General features: G+C 42.3%; 1 long non-coding RNA gene across 1 annotated transcript; it reads left to right on the forward strand.

The window, feature by feature from the left end:
* Window positions 1–57: 57 nt before the first annotated feature.
* On the forward strand, window positions 58–12,449 carry LOC114626672. Its single transcript, XR_003712271.1, has 2 exons — window positions 58–122; window positions 12,233–12,449. It is a non-coding gene; the product is annotated as an uncharacterized LOC114626672 (long non-coding RNA).
* The last annotated feature ends 980 nt before the right edge of the window (window positions 12,450–13,429 follow it).

A 13,429-nucleotide genomic window follows, 5' to 3' on the forward strand; every position in this document is an offset into this window, starting at 1 on the left:
GCGGCGGCGGCGGCGGCAGCTCGGGCGCGCGCTTCCTAGTGACGCAACACCGAGGCCGCGCACGCACGGGCCGGGCGGGCCTGGAGACTTATTTGGCGCCCAGCGCGGAAGCGAACAGTGTGGTGAGATAGTACCCCCCTGGGGCCCTTGTGCGCCTGCGCATGTGCCCTTGTGTGTCCGCCCAATGGTTAGGTGTTCTGTGACTCCTGCCGAGGTTTGTAGTACTGGTATGGGGTCCACTAAGGAGCCGAGCGTCCCAGATGTGTGCTCTGCAACCCAGCCTCGGCCTTGCTGCGACACTGTCCTAGAAATCGTATGGGACACTCTTTACCATTTCGAACAGAATCGTGTTTCTTTTTTTAAATTGAAGGTTTTGCGAATTTGCTTTCTCAACCTACTCAGTGCGGAGCGGGGTTTTCAAGCGGTTGACCAACTCACGTTGCAGCTGGTAGTCCGACATGATTTAAACTTTTTTATTTTTTAACGGACTCACTATGTAGATCAGGTTGACCTGGAGCTCATAGAGCTCTGAGCTCTGCCTGTCTTCCGAGTTTTGAGATTAAAGGTGTGTGTCACCATGCCTAGCCCATTATTTAAAGTTCTAAATGAAAGTTAAAAGTTAAGTGTCTTTTTTTTTGAGACAGGGTTTCTCTTTGTAGACCAGGCTAGCCTCGAACTCAGAAATCGCCTGCCTCTGCCTCCCAAGTGCTGGGATTAAAGGCGTGCGCCACCACCGCCCGGCAAAAGTTAAGTGTCTTAAACATCTTGGAGCCATAAAAGTCTCATAGAAGGTCTTGGGTGCCCGAAGAATTGCTTCTTTTATTTTTCTAACTTACAGGGAAAGGTAAGTTCCTTACAGTTGAGAGCCAAAGACAAGCAGTTCTTGTGTGTTTCAAAAGTAACAGCATCAGGTCCTGTCGAAATGAGATTTGTTTATCTTGGCCCTGGTGGAGCCTGGGCACCCTGTTAGACATTGTGGTCTTGGCAGTAAAACGCTTACCTTCCCCACAACCCCATGCTTTCTAGCAGCATAGACAGCCAATTCTAAGTACCAGGCCAGCTCTCAGGATGTGGTCACTAGTATTCAATCAAGGGCTTCAGGATCCCTGCCCTGCCCATCCTAGAATTCTTAGAGTAGAAACCCGATATCTGCTTGGGAGGGACTAGCAGAGTTTACTGTTAACAGGGTTGCAGCTAGGATGGGAAACTAACAAGCAACTTTTTCACGTAATTGACACTGTAATTAAGAGAACTGCACTTTCACTCTGAAATGAGGAAGTCTTTGTCAGTGCTGTTTGTTTTGGTTACTATGTGATAAGCATGCAAGTTTGTCATTGCAGAAATAAATACTAATGAGGTCAAATGGTATGGCTAGAGAAGAGCTGGTGACCAGTCTGAGCATTTGTTCAGGGAAGCTGAAAAATCTAGAAGAAAACTACCATCATAGTTGGAGGTACACATAACCTCTCCCAGCGTGAGTCTAGCAGATGTTAAAAATCAGCTTCTCCAACCTGCTCAGAATTACAGATTCTGATTGCCAATGCCTGAGGTTAGTCCTACTGTGGGCAGCCCTCATCTGTGCAGAGCCTTGTCTGTGGAAGGAATAGAGAGTGTTATCAGCTGGTATTGCTATGTGCTACCCCCCCCCCATAATTGTCATGTTGAATTCTAACTCCCTAAGAAGATAGTAGCAGAAAGCAGGGGTTTGAGGAGGTGACAGGCACAGCGCCATATCTGAGGTAGGAAACAGTCCTCTCTGTACTGAGCATGCTTTAGTCCTGGACTGCCAGCCTTCAGAACTGTGAATGGCAAATCTGGATTATTTATAAGTCACCTACTAGTGGTTATTTTTGTTGCAACAGCCTCAGTAATCTAAGCCAGCATTTAAACGATTCCTCCAGCGATCAAGAAAGTACTTCCCAAACAGATAGACCTTCACAGGGTGTAAGAGTAGCTCAAAACTCCCCACCTGTCAGATTGTGGACCATGTGAGCACCCAACTCATGATAATGGCGCTGCTTTATGGGCACAGAACAAGAGACTCTGTAGGTTCAAATACTTCATAAATAAAGGGGAGACAGGATAGTTCCTCCCTACTATGGAGTTCTGATTAATAATATATTAGCAAATAGAAAAAACACCATTACTTGTGGTAGACAAAATCCAATGGATAGTTCTGAAAATTAATGGATGAAAGTTTGAGGTAAAACAAGTTTTACATGACTTCAAAACACCTCCAATAAAATACATTCTATTACTATTGTAAGAAAAATTACCTCAAATTTCATGCTTTAAAAGTACAAGTTTCAGGTCAGGTGTATCACAAACCTATAATCCCAACACTTAGAAGGCAGAGGAAGGAAGATTGAGGGTTAAATAGCAGTTTGAGTTGCATAACAAGACCCTGTCTCAGCCAGGCGGTGGTGGTGCACACCTTTAATCCCAGCACTTGGGAGGCAGAGGCAGGCGGATTTCTGAGTTCGAGGCCAGCCTGGTCTACAGAGTGAGTTCCAGGACAGCCAGGACTACACAGAGAAACCCTGTCTCGAAAAACCAAAAAAAAAAAAAAAAAAGACCCTGTCTCAAGCAAATGAATAGCACAAGTTCATTCTCTTACTCCTCTGAAGGCAAGAAGTGAAGCCCAACCCAAGTTCAATGATAATGCAAGGAATCACCACTTTAAAGTCAGTGGCCTGGTTCATTGGTTGGTTTTTGTTAACACAGCTAGAGTCATTTGAGAAGAGTTACTCTCAATTGAGAAAGTACCTCTATATAAGATTTTCCTGTAGCCAAGTCTATAGTGCATTTACTTGATTGATGATTGAGGTCGTCCCATCCCGTCTTGTAGAGGAGGAGGGAGAGGAATGTTATTCCTGTACTGGCGGTTCTTGTCTAAAAAAGCAGGCTGAGCAAGCCATGAGAGGAACAAGCCAGTGAGCAGTGTTCCACAATGGCCTCTCCTTCAGTTTTTGTCTTGACCTCCTGCCCTGACTTTTCTCAGTGATTGCCTTAGTTAGGATTTCTGTTGCCACAAAGAAACACCATGACCAAAAAGCAAATTGGGGAGGGAAGGGTTTATTCAGCTTACATTTCCAGATCATAGATCACTGGAGGAAGTCAGGATAGGAACTCAGGCAGGGCTGGAACCTGGAGGCAGGAGCTGATGCAGAGGCCATGAAGGGGTGCTGCTTACTGGCTTGCTTCCCCTGGCTCGCTGAGCTTGCTTTCTTGTAGAACCCCAGGACCACCACCCAGGAATGCCACTACCCACCATGGGTTGGGCACTACTGATCACTAATTTGAAAGTGCCTTACAGCTGGACCTCATGGAGGCATTTTCTCAAGTGAGGCTCTTTCTCTGATGACTCAAGTTGACACACAAAACCAGCCAGCACAGTAATGGACTGTATGGAAGCATCACCTGTCAATTAAAAAATTTATGGCCAATAAGCTGAGGCAGGAAATAGGAGGTGGGAATTCTAGCAGGGAGAGAGGAATTCTGGGAAATAGTCAGACATGGGCAATTCTCCCAGAATGGAGAGGAAACCAGCCAATGTAGCTGAACTCAGGTTAGAATAAAAGGGACAGTTGAATTATGAGCTGGTTGGAGAATAAGCTGAAGCATATGGCCTAAGCATTTATTAATAAATAAGAAGTCTCAGAGTTGTTATTACAGGGAACAAAGTGGTGAGGAGGGAAAGCTAAGAGTTATACTTCTCAGAATTCCTTTCTCTCTGCTGGATGTCCCACCTATTCCCTCCTGCTGTGCTATAGGCCCTCCTGCTCTTTATTGACAGGTGATCCTTTTACACAGTACACAAGAGCTTATCCCTACAGGTACAGAGGTAGGAAAGGTTGTGATTATAAACAGAAAGTGAAGATTTAGGTATTATTCAAAGAAATCCTTGGAGAATATAAGGAATATGGGATGAAAGGAGAAAACTCTATTTTGAACCTACTCTACTCTACTAGTCCTAGTTAAGTAGATTATTATGCTCTAGTTAGGCCAACATTCAATATGTGTTGCAGGTACACACTGGGAAGTGTGTACCCCCAGAAGACCATGCTCTGACCCAGAAATGAATCCATATACCTCTCTGGGAAGTTTTGAGCTGAGAATACTACTCTAGACAAGCATAGCAACTCAGAGAGACTAAAAACATGCTCAACCTAATGAGTTCGCTGGAACTCATACAACAGTTTAAAAAGTCAAACATTCTAGCAATAAAATACAAAGATGTACAAATCTGATACATATAAGGAGTAGAACAATATTTAAAATCTATTTTCCATAATTAAACCACTGTATATGCAGTAAAAACACTGCAATTTCTAGCATACAGTAGTCTCAAATCTAACCAGAATGTTTCAGGCAGGGATCATTCCTGTTCTGGGTGGCTTGATGGCACACAGGTTCAGTGTGTTCATGTTATATGTTCAGGATGAAAGCTACAAGTAAATTCTCAGGATATAATAGAAGAGAATATTGCCAGAAAGAGTCTGGATTGTTGCCAAAGAGTTCATGACACTATCCTCCACACACACACACACACACACACACACACACACACACATGCACATACATAGGTCCACTACCCACAGTTTAGAAACCTATAGATTAAACCATTGAGTAAGTCAAAGTCATCATGATTTGTCTCTGGAAATGTACTCTTTTAGACACCCCAGAGATGTGTTTTATTGATCTCCTAGATATCTCTCAATCTAATCAAGTTGGTAGTGAATATTAACTGTCATGAACTGTCAAAATGGCTCAGCTTGTAAAGATGCTTGCCTTAGTTTGATTCCTCCAGGTCCTGTATGATGGAAGAAGATAACTGACTCCAGTAAGCTGTCCTACCTCTACACATGCTGTGGCACAAATATGCTCCCACCACCTCATATAATGTGTGTGTGTGAGTGTGTGTGTGTGTGTGTGTGTGTGGTGTGTATAATTTTGGAAAAAAAACAGCTCTAGACATCTAATGGAATATGGTCTTCTGTAAGTGCCATTAGTGAGGGGACAGAGACAGCTCCATACCCAGGACTTCAAACACACTAAGAATACTCTATCACTAATTTAAGATTGTATGGGACCCTGTTGAAACCAAAAGTTTAAAAATGTATCTCAAAAGTTTGAATGTTTCCCTAAAGTTTTATTATATCCATAAAATAGATAATTTTGCAGCTATTAAAATGATTTAATTCCAACACAGTGAGTTCTCTGTGGTCGTCTACATATTGAGTTCCAGGACAGCCAAAGCTACATAGAGAGACCCTGTCTCAAACAAAACAAAACAAAAATTTATTTTGACAATAATAGAAGTTTAAAAAATAATAAACTATGATGCATACCTCGGATTTTATCATTATACATGTCTGTGCATGCAAGCACGAATGCATGTAGTGGAGCGTGTATGGGCAACTGTGTGATCCAGAGTCAAACTCAGGTCATCAGGCTTAGCAAGCTAAGCTATCTCAGCCCCCATAACTAAGATTCTATTCACCAGCTGCAAGTTCTCTTGGAGAACTGAGAGCAAAGCCCATTACTGCAGGGCTGACAATGGGTAATAAAATGGTAGTGTGCTCACCTAGCATGTGAGAGGCCCTAGGGTCTACCCCAGTATGAAGGAGGGGTTACTTAAGTAAGTGTTTGGTGGGTATAATCCCAGCACTTGGGAGGCTAAGGCAAGAGTATCATGAGTTAGACCAGTTTTGGCTACATAGTGTTTAAGGCCAGCTTGGGCTGCATAGTAGGAAACCCTATCTCAAAGATGGAGTGGAAAAGGGCTGATGAGATAGGTCAGTGGGTAAAAGTATCTGCTGCTAAGCCTAAGGATCTGAGTTTGATCCCCCAGGACCTACCTGGTGGAAAAAGAAAACTCCTGCAAGTTGTCCTCTTACCCACATAAAAAGGACACAAAGGTGTATGCATGAAGATAAGTGGTAGAGACCGGAGAATCCTTAGAAATTTACATGCCAGCTAGTTTGGCGTATGTAGTGTAATGGCAAACAACAAAAGAGATTCTGACTCAAAAACAAAAAAGTTGTCCTTTGACAACTATGTGTGTGCATGTGCACTTGAACTCAAAAACATACTCATACATTTTTTAATTAACAAAATCAATTTGTTCATTGAAGCTAAATAGCACATGTATAATATGCACTCAAATTTCAACTTGGATTTTTAAAAATTTATGTATCTTTTTAAATGTAGGAGTACTGTGTCTGTATTAACATCTACATGTTAGAAGAGTATAACTCTTTGCTTATCTTCCCAACCACTTAATTCCCAACAATAACAACACTGAAACTAATTGTTTATTAATAAATGTTTAGGCCATAAGCTTCAGCTTTCTCCAACTAGCTCTTAACTTATCCCTTTTATTCTCATCTGAGTTCAGCTATGTGGCTGGTTTTCTCTCTTTGTTTGTTTGTTTGTTTGTTTGTTTGTTTGACAGGGTTTCTCTGTATATTCCTGGCTGTCCTGGAACTCACTCTGTAGACCAGGCTGGCCTCGAACTTGAGAAATCCACGTGCCTCTGCCTCCCAAGTGCTGGGATTAAAGGCATGCACCACCACTGCCCGGCTTCCTCTCCTTGTCTTAAGTCCATCTCCTCAGTATTCCTGGACAAGTCTCCCGAGTTCCTGATCCCAGAATTCTCTCTGTCCCTGCCAGATGTCCCACCTCCTGTTTCCTGCCTCAGCTCATTGGCCATAGGCTTCTTTATTAACAAGTGATGCTTGTAAGAGATTCTCTCTACAGAAGAGGGCATCAGATCCCTGTAATGAGCCACCATGTGGTTGCTGGGAATTGAACTCAGAACCTCTGGAAGAGCAGCCAGGGTTCTTAACTGCTGAGCCATCTCACCAGCACTTGCATGTTTTAAGCTTACTATATGTGAGCAATATATAGCTCAGTATTATTATTTTAGTGCATTTACTTATCTTTTATTTGTATGTATATCTGTGTGTGCTTGTATGAGTTATGTGCCCCAAGTGAATGCTGGATCCTACAGAGCAGAAGAGGACATCAAATTGTTACAGACAGTTGTGAGCTGCCATGTGGTTGCTGAGAATTGAACCCCTGTCCTCTGGAAGAACAGCCAGTGCTCTTAACCTCTGAGCCATTTCTCCAAGCCCTCAATCTTATAATAATTCAACTTATGACTTTATTCCATATGAAAATACTATTATGGAGTCAGGAGGGGTTTTTTTTTTTTGACCTTTTAATTGATTCTTTGTGAGTTTCACATCATGCACCTGAGTCCCACTCGTCGCCCTGTCCCCTCAAATCTGCCCTCCACCCTTTCAACCTCCCCTGCAAAAGAAAATGAAAAACACATACAAGAATAAAACAAAGTGACCAAGCCAGCTCAGTCAGTCAACAGTTCTCCAGCACAGGAGTGAGGATTAAAAAGAAAAAAGACGATTAGGCAACACTGTAGTATGACCCCAGCCTGTTCTGAGGCTGAAGGCTGAGGCAGGTTTATTACCTCCCTCCCCGCCCCCTTTTTCTTTTAAACCATTTTAATTACATGCAAGTATTTAGGTCAGTTCTAGGTTGAGGAACCAGCAATATAATAGATGCAAGTAGTCAAGGAACATACAAGGCAATAAACAAAATCCTGTGATCACTCTCATGATCACTGTTTCTAAGGGCTCATCAGGATGACAAAAATATCTGAGCCTACTTCCCTGTCCTAGCTCACAGTCATATTCATGCCTAAGGCCTATTTCTTTGTTCTAGCCTAAGACTTAGATTCCTGACTGAAATTACTTCTCTGTTCTAGCCTAAAGTTAGATTCCTGTCTGAACTTACTTCCCTGTCATGACCCAATGTCAGATTCCTGCCAGGCAGCCCCAAAAGCTCTCCACATTTCCCCCCATTATTTTATTTAACAAGACTGAGCCTGTCTTAGGTCATTCTGACAAGAAGCCCCCCCCCCTTACCCGGCATCAAATATGTATTATCAAAAGCAATGCATTTATGTCTTAGGTTGGTAAGGTGCTGTAGAAGGTTCCCTGTCCTTGGCTTGCCAGCTTGTTAAATTTGGGGGGCCATTTTTAGTTTCAAGCCATGTTCTTTGGCTGCCAACATGTTGATCTTGTTAAAGACAAGCTTTAAAATGGTGGGCAGGAATAAAATATTCCCAGGACAAAAGGGCTAGCATGATCAAGCTGTATATGCCATTCTTGAAGCTTGACCAAGATGGAAATACTGACATCAGGCCATGAATAATTTTATCAGGAGTATCTGCTGGATCAAAACTCATTGGAGAAGAATTCTTTAAATTCATAATTTCAGTGTGCAAAGCTAAAACATCCAGGGAGGTGTTAGAATTATGGCAAATACCCTGCAAGTATCTTTGAACCTTTTCCCAATTATAGTGGCTGTCATTGTAAATTTTAGAAGTAACAGAAATCCATTGGTATTTGGCATGGCACTCAAGATAGCTCCTTACATTTAAACCCTAAACCTCCTCTCCAATAATTTGAATAGTATAAAGAGCATCAATTCATTGTTCCAAATGTCTATCTAAATCCTCTTAAATACTCAGAATATTAGTAACATTTTTTGCTAGATGATTAACAAACATAGCTGTCTTAACTTCTTGTGTGAGGGCAATTCTGGAAGCAGTGGTGCTAGCTATTAATGTAATCAAAGCTGCTATGCCAACAATAACCAAGCCCACTACCCTCTTGCTTCCTCTTAAGGCCTGACTCAATTCTTCCAGTACTTGCAAGCTTTTTTCAGAATACCAAGGTTCTGTAATACTCACAGGCAGTAAAACAAAAGCTGTTTGATAGACCACCATAAAAGACATGCCAGTTTTCAATACATTAACACAATTAGAAAGTGTACAATCAATACAACTTACATTGAATACTGTAGAAGAAACAAAAATAATTTTAACATGGGAATTAAAAGAGCCTTAACACATACATTAACACTTGTTTGAAATCCAGATCCTGCCCCAACTTTATCTCTTGCTAACATTATAGAGAACTACAGCTAACTTCTAAATATGTCTCTGAAAATGTCCAGAACCAGCCTTCCAAATGAAGACTGTCATTTCCAATATTGGATTGATTTCTAGACCAGTCCATGAGTGAGTCAGAATAACTGGTCACATTAGAGGAAGTAGAAGAGTCATTATAACTTATTTTTTGATGCTCTGTCCCACAAGGTCTAAAAGCTTGAAGCAAGGCAGCTTGTCCAATCTGCGATATAAGCAAGCAAAAGTGGGTCAGGAACATGTGTCCAATACAGCTTCCCAGTCACCATTGTCAGGGTACTCAGCAAGCACACAGGTCAGCATCATTCTTTGTCCCAGCATCAGCATGTCTCACCAATCATTCTGGCAGCTAGCCTTCTCCTTAAGCATCCTATGGGAAAAAACACTAACATTCCTTCTTTCCCATATTAAATACCTGATCTGGATCATGGCATATGCCTGTAAGTGGATCATTCTATTTCACCTAGGCATAAGTATGCCTAGTTGTAGGATGCCATAGACACTCAACAGAGAGTTCCTTGGCATCTAAATTTTAAAATTTAAAATAAAAGAACATGATTGAAATAAATTACTAGTGTACAGGGATATAACTCCCACCTTTTCATTTTATGAAGATATTGTTTCTAAAGATCCACAATACCTGTTTCTTAATACCTTGACCTTGATTAAAAGGAATCCCAGTAATATGGATAATATTAAATTGTTGACAAAACATCTCAAATTCTTGACTGCAATACCCAGTTCCATTATCTGTTTTAATCTGTTTGGGAACACCCAGTATAGAAAAACAATGCAGGCAATGACTAATTACATTTTTAGTTGCTTCTCCTGTTAAAGCAGTTGCAACTAGAAAGCCTGAAAAGGTGTCAATAGTTACATGTACATATTTTAATTTTTCATAATTGATTAGGTATAAGTGCTTGAGGATTAACACGTCACATGGTACAGGAAGAAATTGAGGACATTCAGGACAAGTCTTTATAATTTGACGTGCACATTCTCTAGACATACCAAATTGTTGTCTCAAGCTATTACTATTTTGATGATGTAAAGAATGAGATTGTTTAGCTAACGGTTCCTGTGTAAGGCCTATAACCTTCCTGGTGTACAAATCTGCTCTGGCATTGCCCTCACTAAGGGATCTGGGCAGTCCAGTATGAGCTCTTAAATGTCCTACAAAATAAGGAACTGTACATTCTCTTAAATTGAGTTGTATTTGCATAAGTAATTGGAAAATTTGAGAATTAGCAGTATCTAAAAAAGGAACAGTTTCAAGTAATTGTAAGTAATGAGCTATATATTGGCTATCAGTATACAAATTAAAAGCTTGGTTTTTCAGCATTTCAAAAACAGCAGCTACAGCACGAAGTTCAATTATTTGTGCTGAAGCAGCGGGAAAACTCAAGAGAATGAACATGCGATCCAATCACATATGCTGCCTTCCCATTAGATAAGCCATTTGTAAATATAGTAATCGCATTTTCTATGTGCTGCATGCATAAATTTACAGGAAATACAAAAGCATGCATAGAGGAAAACTGTAACAACTTGTCTTTTGGATAATTATCAATTTTGCCTGAAAAGTTTGCACATGCTTTCCATAACAAAGCATAGAAAACATCTCATGGAAGCTATAATGTCTCATGTAAAGAGAATCTCTTAAAAGCCAAAGGTCAATGAACTGAGGCAGGAAATAGGTGGAGCATTTGCAGGAAGAGAGGATTCTGGGAAATGGTGAGAAAATAAGACTCAGAAGGAGATTCGAGCAAGAAGCAGTGAGAGATGATGAAGAGACACGAAGAAAGGAGAGGTAAGATATGGAAGACAGAATAGTTTGAATGGGTTACATAAGTTACAGGCTAGTCAGGGAATGAGCCAAAGCTCATGGCCTAGGCATTTAATAATAACCAGTCTCAGAGTCTTCATTCTGGGAGCACAAGGGCTGGGAGAAAAAACTGATCATTTTTTTTTACAGTGTCATATGTGTCCATCAGTTTACCCCTCTGTCCCCCATCTTCACTTGCAAATATTCATTGCAATGAGTCATTGGTCCAGTTCAAGGTCTCTAGTTTTGGTCACACCATCAATATGGGATCATCACCAGGACTCCTCCTAGTTATCCTGTTGTCTACAGTCCACCTGCCCATCTAGCATGGCAGCAGGCAGGTCAGTGGACATCTCCCCTTCCTGAGCCATCTGGCTTGGAGGCAGATGGCCCCTGTGTGTCTATGGCCCGCCTGTACTGTATGGTAGAGGGCAGGTCTCTGGGCATCTTTCACCACCAGGGCCAAGAAGCATGGGCAGAATTAGGAGTTTAGTATTTTTGTTTGGTTTCATTTCTACAGTGCTGGGGATTAAACCCCAGGGCTCGTGCATGCAAAGCATACTTCACCACCACGCTGTGCCATTAGCCTCTGTACTTTTGGTTTCCTCCCAGGCTAGTGAGGTCTGGTGTGATGTGTTCTCACATCTCTGGACGTCTGTCTCTGTGCTGTGTGATCCTGAGCACTCACTGCACATCTAATGTGTTGTCAACAGTGTGATTGCTAATCCTACTTGTCAACTTGGATCCATCTGGAATCAACTAAAAGACAAGTCTCTGGGTACACCTCTTAGGTATTATCTAGATTAGATTAACCTCTGGCCATGACTTTGAGAGATTTTCTCTTTAAAAAAGATACTTATTTTTATTATTTTCAATTAGGTGTGGGTGTGTGTGACTGTAAGTGTTACAGCTCTGAGGGGAGAGGTGTAAGTTTCTGCTCTGATGGAAGATACTATGCTGGGACTCAGAAGCCCAGAACCACACAGCTCTGAGGTGGGACAGTGTCCCAGTGGAAGAACATCCTGAGACGTGGGGGCCCAGGAACCACATGTGTGTATGAGTGCCGGTCCTCACAGAGGCCAGAGGTGTCAGGATCCACTGGGCCTGCAATTAGAGACAGTTTTGAGCTGCCTGTGGGTGTTTAAGCTCTTATCCTTTGAAAGAGCCGAAGCAGCAGCAAGGGAATTGATTACATTAGCTGAAGTGGGAAGACCCAGCACTTCCAGCACCAGCCACAAAACAAGGAGGACTGAGGGGAAAACATGTTGTTGTTTTTGGTTTTTGGTTTTTTGTTGTTGTTGTTGCTTTTGTGTCTTGTTGGTCAGCTATCTTCCCTGCTCACTTACATTGTTCCTTCCTTTGTCACTGCTGCTGCCCTTCTTTGTCATTAGCATCCAGCTTCTTCAGCCTTCCAACCTAAACTGAAGACCAATTACTCTCTCAAGAATCCTCTGGAACTTCAACACCACATTGGGACTACTGAGGCACCCAGCTGGGTAGATGGAACAGCTACCAGTCTTCTGTTTCTCTGGTGTTAAGACAGCCATTGTTGGATTACCTAAACCATATCCTGTATGTCAATCTAATAAATCCTTTTTCCTATTTTCATCCTATTGGTGCTATTCTTCTGTACATACTCGATAAATGAACACATTTAATGCTTTCTTAGTTGTGTGTGTGGTGTGTATCGATGTAAGCCCACAAAGCTGAGGATAGCGGCACATGCCTTTAATCCCAGAAACTGAGAAACATGCAAGCGAATCTCTGTCAGCTCAAGACCAGCCTGATCTACATGGTAAGTTCCCACTCTGCAAGGACTTTATAGTGAATGTTGGCTGTTCATGCCAGCTCAAATGGCAGACAAGACTTTCCCTGCAGTGATCTCCATTTGTAAACTTTGTAGACCCTCAATGCAAACCATTGACCAGGCCCTGCCTGAGGAGCTCCAGCAGCCAGACCTTAAAGATGGAAACAGCTGTAACCCACTGTCCCCCTAAACTTCCCTAATGGCCCTTTTCTAACAGCCATTAGACAGTAGCCCCAACCCTGTGGCCCAGAGAGTGGCAAGACCCTGCCCTTCTAGAGAAAATCCCACCAATCCCTGGACTTGCCCCATTATCAGGTCACCTTGGAAAGCTCCCAACCACACCCCTAAGAAACCTTATATTAACCCTATATTCTGCCCAATTCTCTGCTGCTTCTCTCTGAGCAGAGGCAGCCACCCTCCTGGTCTCAATAAGTCTCTTGTGTGAGATTTGTTGCGCAATGTGACTTTGGCTGAGGTGCCATGCTTGTGGAACTGCTTGGGGAGGCTGGAGAGGAGGTGCTGCCACCATGGACAGCTCCTGCGGTATTATTTCACAGAGGCTGTTGGCTAAGGTGGAAAAGGAGATGTGGACAGCTCCTATGACTGCTGCAGGCTGAGGTGATGTTATGGTGCCACCATTTTGACAGTTCCTGTGGCCGCATCTTATGGTGGCAGTAGGCTGGGGTGAGAAAGAGCGACCAGCTACCACTTTGGTGGCTTTTGCAGCATTTCACTCAGGAACAACAAAAGGTATCCTAGCAGTTAGAAGCCAAGGAATACT

This window comes from Grammomys surdaster, unplaced genomic scaffold (assembly GCF_004785775.1).
Source record: "Grammomys surdaster isolate TR1022 unplaced genomic scaffold, NIH_TR_1.0 238, whole genome shotgun sequence".
Taxonomy (NCBI): domain Eukaryota; kingdom Metazoa; phylum Chordata; class Mammalia; order Rodentia; family Muridae; genus Grammomys; species Grammomys surdaster.